This window comes from Diospyros lotus, chromosome 6 (assembly GCF_014633365.1).
Source record: "Diospyros lotus cultivar Yz01 chromosome 6, ASM1463336v1, whole genome shotgun sequence".
Lineage (NCBI taxonomy): Eukaryota > Viridiplantae > Streptophyta > Magnoliopsida > Ericales > Ebenaceae > Diospyros > Diospyros lotus.
The window spans coordinates 23,106,904-23,114,156 of record NC_068343.1 but is presented as its reverse complement, the minus strand read 5'-3'; the positions used below and the strand labels follow the sequence as shown (position 1 = coordinate 23,114,156).

At 31.9% G+C, this 7,253-nt stretch overlaps 2 non-coding genes across 2 annotated transcripts; both read left to right on the top strand.

Moving 5' to 3' along the window:
- Positions 1-4,296: 4,296 nt before the first annotated feature.
- Positions 4,297-4,421, top strand: LOC127805353 (small nucleolar RNA SNORD14). The gene has a single exon (XR_008024090.1). It is a non-coding gene; the product is annotated as a small nucleolar RNA SNORD14 (small nucleolar RNA).
- A 150-nt stretch (positions 4,422-4,571) lies between these two features.
- LOC127805352 (small nucleolar RNA SNORD14) lies at positions 4,572-4,698 on the top strand. The gene has a single exon (XR_008024089.1). It is a non-coding gene; the product is annotated as a small nucleolar RNA SNORD14 (small nucleolar RNA).
- The last annotated feature ends 2,555 nt before the right edge of the window (positions 4,699-7,253 follow it).

Sequence of the window (7,253 nt, the reverse complement as noted above, 5' to 3'; positions counted from 1 at the left end):
AATTATTTTAGGAATTTTTGTGCAAAAACATTTGGTGAAAAAGGTTAGTGAATATTTATTTTGGATTATTAGTGAGGAAAAATGGGAGAAAAAAAAAAGGAAAATATAAGGAAATTAAGGAGAAAATTATATTTTGATGGTTATTGGATGATTAGGGTGCCTTGCGGCTTGTGGTGACGTGACCCGTGCGAAATTCAAGATGAGCATGCAAATCGAGGTGTATCGTGTTTTTTAAGAAAATTTGAGTTGCGTCTAAAGGTGAGTGATTCTACTAGAAAAACTTGTTTGTGGCATGTGAATGGTTTCCTGTGAGTGTTCATCCCCTTGATTAGGTTTATTGTGATGGTTGTCCAAACGATTATTTATACATGTATTTAATTTCGTACGGTAAATTGCATACATTGAGATGTTGATTTTATGTCATGCATGTTATGATTTTCGGCATTGGCATGCTATGTGTTGTCCATGTGGGACGTGGGTTGTTAACCTGTGACGTAGTCTCGAGTGATAGCACTCGGGATGCGCACTAGGAATTAATGCTATGTGACCCACTTAGGATGAGGCTGAGACGGACTTCACCCTACGGTACTCAAGTGGTGGGGCTGAGAGTGTTTGCATATATTCGGAATTTGTCGATTTTATATATGATTTTGCATATATTCATGAAAATGTTTTTGAACTCTCACTTAGATGATTCAACATCTAATTTGGACTATGTCCCTGGAATATTTAAACGTTCTAGGTGAAAGCAGTGGCGCCAAGGGAAATAATGTCATCGAGATATAGCTGTTATGTTTAGTTTTCGTAGATTTTTGTCTATGATTTCGATGTTCAAAGGTTATGTAATATTTTAATATTTTCATGTGAAACATCGATTTGGATATTTAATTGTAAGAGGAATTGGTCGGTTATATATATCATTGAGGTTTCGATCTTGTTTCCACTAATATGATTGATAATACTTATCTTAGTCTATTAATTTTTTAAATACTGAGAAAGTATAATTGGAATTGTCGAGAAATGATTATAGACTTATGTTGTGTGTATGATAATATTGAAAAAAAAAAATCTCAAAATCTCAAGGTAATGCGCATTATGGGAAAACAGGGTGTTACATGGGCAACCACTATTATTTTTTTTAATTTATATATAATAATTATATGTAGATATGTTCATTCGGTCCAAACCAAACTATATCAGGATTAAAATTCTTAGGAATCTTTGACTGAAGATCGAATCAGTTTGATATATATATATTTTTATATTTTAATCTTTGAATAAAAAATTAAAAATACATATATACTTATATATCATCTAAACAAAAAATTTTCTTACAAAAAATCTAAATATGAATCAACATTCAAAAATTAACATAATACAACATTCTAAATTAAGTTAATTAACATCTAACTCCATAAAATACATTAAATAATAACCAAATTCAACATTTTATTTAGTATCAAATTTCATAAAATAAAATAATAACAAAATATAATATTCATTATTTTTTCAACATTTTCAAAATATAACATTCAACTTAACATCTAGCTGGTCCACCATATTTTTAGTATTGGATCGGTCCCTCATTGGACCAAACACTTAACGGTGGCTTTGGGTAGACTAAGGACTCGATCGGAATTTGGAAACTCTTGGGATGACTATCCTTGCATGACACTCGGTGCTCGTGTTCTCGTGTTCAAATATAACATTTTGCTTAACTCTTCTACCACTAAATGACTAACTTGAATGATTCATAATTTTATTTTTCAAGCTTTCAAATTGTATTTTAAGATAGCGTTTGTTAATCAAAATATAGATAAAAAAAATAAGATATAAAAAATATTTTAAATTTTTGTTATTTCTAATGTATTTGTTAAATTTATCTGATAATTCTTAAAAAATAAATAACGTGATTTTTTATATAATAATTTTCAAATATACTTATTTTTTTCTTCCTCCAAATAAATATAAATTGGACTTTACAGATAAGAAAAAATGATACATATATCATCTAATGTATTTTAAATAATTTAACAAACAGTTTGATAAAAATATTAAAATATTTTTCAAATTTATCTTGATTATTCTACATATTGATCTGAAAAATATTCTAATATTATTTTAATATAATTTTATATTACTCATTTTAATAAAGACTCTTATCTTGATCTCAAACCCAAATTTGCACTCATCCTAAAATTCGAACCCACACTTGATTGGGGAGGAAAAATTAAACCTAACTCCATCCCTTTTTCTATAGGGTTTAAGACCCTATGAGAAATCTATTTATCCAATCATCTATCCAAATTATATTGAATAAACCTTAAATCTAATCTAAAATCATCCCAAACATTATCTAAATATATGATTAAACTCAAGATAATATTAAAATATGAATAACTTGAAATATCTAAATATCTTATCTATAATAAAGATTAAAATATTCAAAAAAGTAATATTCTAAAATTAAATTAGTGTCTTTTTTTGTATTTTTGATAGTTATAAACTTATTTATGAATTAAAATATAAATATTAATCTAAAATATTGATCACATATATATATATATATTGATATACACGTAGATTCAAGATCAAATCTACATATTAATGGGCTAGTATTATCTAATGACATTTTAATTATATAAACTACATTAATTCTAACTCCAATTAAATCTTAATTTTAAAATTAGAGTCAAAATCAAATTTTAAACCCATTGATAGAGGGAATGTTCATAATTATGATTTAGAGTTATTGCCTTACGAGACAATTGTGAGTTATATTGCTCTTCAAATCTTTATCAAAGGTTGGATCTAGACATTTGAAATTGTCGGACTTCTTTAAATCTTGATTTGAATATTTATAATTATGTGAGTTTGTTTTATTTTTTTGATGATTCAAGTATCCGAGTTTTGTCCTCTTAATCTTGAAAATGATTGGCCTTCCCCTAATTCAGCTTTCGGATAAATTGGATACAGTCGCAAGTTTATACATTTTCAAACAGATATGTGGTCAGTTCTTACAAAATGAAACATTTTTACCTCCACCAATAATTGATATTCCACCATTTATAAGAAAATTTGAGAGTTTTACCACTTGCGTCATACTTTTAGGGTCTATGTGGGATTGTTTTGATTAAGGAGAGAGTTGATATCTAACTAAAATTTCTACAAATAACATAATATAACTAATTTATTTAACCTATTTTTAAAATATAATAAGTTATTTAATATTTTAGAATCAATAAAATATCTCGAATCAATCAAAGAATAAAAAAAGGGATTTTTTTATAATATCAGCACAAAAACTATGTTTTGAACTAATAAAATATTTCAAAACCATGTTTTGAAATATTTTATTTATCAGTAAATTTGTTTTAAAATTGAAAATAAAACAATTTATTTAAAAATAAAATATTGAAGCTTAAAGGGAAATAGTTAATGTTACTTTACATTTATTTATTTTATTTTATTTTATTTTCTAAACCTTTACGTATACAGGCCCAGCCCAGCGCTTTAAGCTGGGCCGCAGGCTGCGGCCGCAGAAGATGTTCTAGATGGCTCCTAAACCCTAAAACTTAGCCACCCATCTCTCTATATAACTAATGCTCTCTTTGCAACTCAATTTCATCGTCTCGTTCCCAATCGCCAGTGGGTTTCAGAAACCCTAAATCGGCAGCTTCTAATAATGTGTCTAGATTTGCTGCAATTCTCTAACTTTTTGTTAGTATCGTGGCGAGATCCTTGGCTTCTCGCTCCCTCGATAATGCACATGGGGGGAATACACACAGGTTTGCTCATTAACGAGTTTGATTAGATCTGGGAAGGGTAATAAGATTGCTCGTGTTTGCGTTCGTGTTCCAAATTTAATCGATTTTATGCGTTAGTGCCCTTTGATTTCGATTTGGAGCCCTTGATTGTAGCGGCTGTAATGGTAAATCCTAGAACCCTAGTTTCTTCATGCATGTTCTACTCCCCCATAGAATTTTTGGTACTTTTGATATGGTTTGTTTGCTCGGGAAAACTATTTCAGATTTGACCTCTTTCTGTTTTTATGGCCTTTTCTGTTTTACTCTGGGGCTTCATCGTTTGGCCATCAGCGAATTTCGAATTGCTGAAGGGTAAACAAGCAAGTTCCTGACTTTCGACCACCATTGTTTTTGTTAGCTATTATATTACTCGTTTTCGAAATGAGTTGCTGCTCATGTGAGGATGAAGCAGTTCATGCTTGATAATTTTTCTTCTCAACTGTTTAACGGTACCGCGTTTAGGTCATTGATAATGATCCATCGGTTACAGTCTCAGTGATGACAAATCCAAAGGCTTGTTTCTCAAAAACATTCGCAGTGGCCGCCTAAGATCTTTCGCCTTCGCCGGGCTTGAGAGATTATGCTGCTTTCATCCTTCCTTGGATGTCTGAGAGACTGAATTTGCCCCAAAAATTTGATCGACTTTTGACATTCGGAAATATTTCTCTACTTTGTTGGTTCTGTAAGTAATTTGCGAAAAATATGTAGTTTTGAAGGTGAAGTTATGGGTAATTTGTCTGTGGCTTTGCTGGAATCATGGGTTTGCGTCGGTGATGACAAATTAAAAGGCTTGTTTCTCAGAAACATTCGCAGTGGCCGCCCAAGAGCTTTCGCCTTCGCCGGGCTTGAGAGCTTATGCTGTTACTATTTCCTTCCTTGGATGTCTGAGACGCAAACTAAACTTCTAGCTTTGCAATTGATATCTCAATCTGTTGATCCTTTGATCTTAAATAAGTATTAAAAAAGTTCACAAATTTTTGTTAAAAATGAGATCTCAATTGGTTTTAGTAGTTTTAATTAGACATATATTTTCTCCCTTCCCCTAATTTATATTAATTAAAAATCCTTCCTTTTATTTAGTTTATAATTTATTTATGTTCAATTCATTTATAATTTGCTCCATTCCATTGCAAATCTCAGGCACGGCCAAGCCTTTGAATTTCAAATTTTGTAAGGAAACCAATGAAACAATGGAATGGAATAACTTACATCAATCTCTTTTCTTGCTCCAACCTGTGTGGCTTCTTTGCTGCCAGACTTCCCCTTGTAATTTGATCTTCGGTGTAACCACCAGGAGCCCATTTGTTTTCTGAATGTGGTTGGTTGTGGGTCATTAATGCATTAATCAACAGTTTATGATCTTGATGCCCCCAAGATGGTAATAGTTGTGTAGTCTTGTAGATTTTAATTTATTAATTAGGGTTAATTTTGGTAGTAATTTAAATTTTTGATTCTGCTTTTGTGAATTGTTCCACAATGTTCTAAATTTTTGTTTTTATTACGCAACAGAAAAATAACGTTGTTGTCAACAGAAACACTTATCTGCTTTTGTTATATATTCTGATGCATGAAAATACTAAAATAGTATTGTTTTTTATTTTTAAATGTCATGAAAATATTTTTTGACTTTTTTTTGGGATACATATGTGCACTTGCGTCTCTACTACTAGTTCTGGCGCTGTCAGTTTCAATCAGCTTCCATGCCCACACCACTCCCAGCCACCCCAGTGAGCCATATTACATTGCGCACTATCCCCATGCCTCCAATTCCTTTCGTCTCACAGCCACCATCCTGCTAGGCGGCAGCCAACCACCACCGCCATCATTCATCTTTCTCTGCACAGATTGGTGGTGTATTGATGGCATTCGGAGGTTCTATATTTGTCCTTATTTTGAGTGTTTTGAGTAAGTTTCTGGGTATTAGTTGTTGTATTGTGTGGAAAGTGTGAGGTCTCTTTGCACCATATCATATGGTTTTGAGGTGGAGTAGCTTCCACTGTATTATAAGTACATACATGCATTATATATCTTTGAATACTTGATGTTTTTGATTAATGTCTCTCTCCACAGATCGACTGGTACTGCTACTAAAGAAATTTCAAGTTTTGTTAAATAAATTATTAGTTTCTAATAAGGTACATTATCAATATAAACCAAGTCAATTTACATGCTATCCATTTGCTCTCTTGATAAAAGGGTACATCGAAATGCACTAGTAGAGGTTAGGACAGACTTGCTTCCTCTCTGCGGCAGAGAACTTCCTCGTAATACATAAAAAAAGAAAAGAAGTGACGAAAATTTGTGTGTTTTTGCAAATATGCTTGTGTTTATCAAGAATTGAGAGGTATATGATCCCAATATGGAGAAAACTCTATAAGAATTAATGATCACTCTCATGACCTAAAATGAGTTATGAATTATGGAGAGCAGAAGTAAGTAATGCGAAACCCCCCTCTCCTGTCAAGATGAAGAATTTGAGCGAAGAATCCGAGCTAGAGCTCCACGAGGGGTAAAAAAAAAATAGAATTAAAATCATCCTGAGTTACCATGCATGCTTAATTAGGATTATTTGAACTCATCATGAATAAATGATGGTGGAAACATAACTCATAATTTAAGCATACATATAAAAAATAATTGATCACGGAGTTACATGATATATATATACATACAAAGTCGTGCCAAACACTTTAAAAACTAAACATCCCTAAAAGGACATTACTAGATACACATCAAACTAGAATTTGTTAGGACTGTCTTATACACCATTTATCAGGATACCTCAAGAATTGTTAGTCTCGCTCCCATACTTAGCTTTGTCTTTATTTGAAATAAAGAGAAGTAACAGTGAGTCACAAGACTCGGTAAGTATATAAGAAATGAAAGGCTGACAAGAGAAAAGAAGTTAAGAGATTAGTCATGCCCAAGTGCAAAATTCATGCAATCATACATTACATGTTTATGAATCATATGATAAATATACAAAAACGTCGTATAATAAAATATGCATATATTGGTCCTCGGGATCCACATAAGACACATAACACCCAAATTCTTATCACAAACCTGTTACTATCTTAAAAGGCAGCATAAGAAACTCATTGAGCCAAAGCTCTCTCGGGTCGGTGCGACCGAAACCCGGAACGATACACTAACACGTTCGTAACCACATGACAAGATAACTAACCATAAAATCTAGCATGCCAACTGCGTTTATAAACCCATCACAACACACTTACATGACGCTAGTAACTATGCAATGCACAAATATAATGCAGTGGCATAATAAGCATAAACGTTGATACATAATCCTCATAAAATCATGCATCAAGCCTTGTTCGCCCATATAGGAAGTTATATACGATGCTGTGTTCGTGCCTAACTAATGTAAAGGCATAATGAACATAAACAATGATACATAATCCCATAAAACTATACATCAAGCCT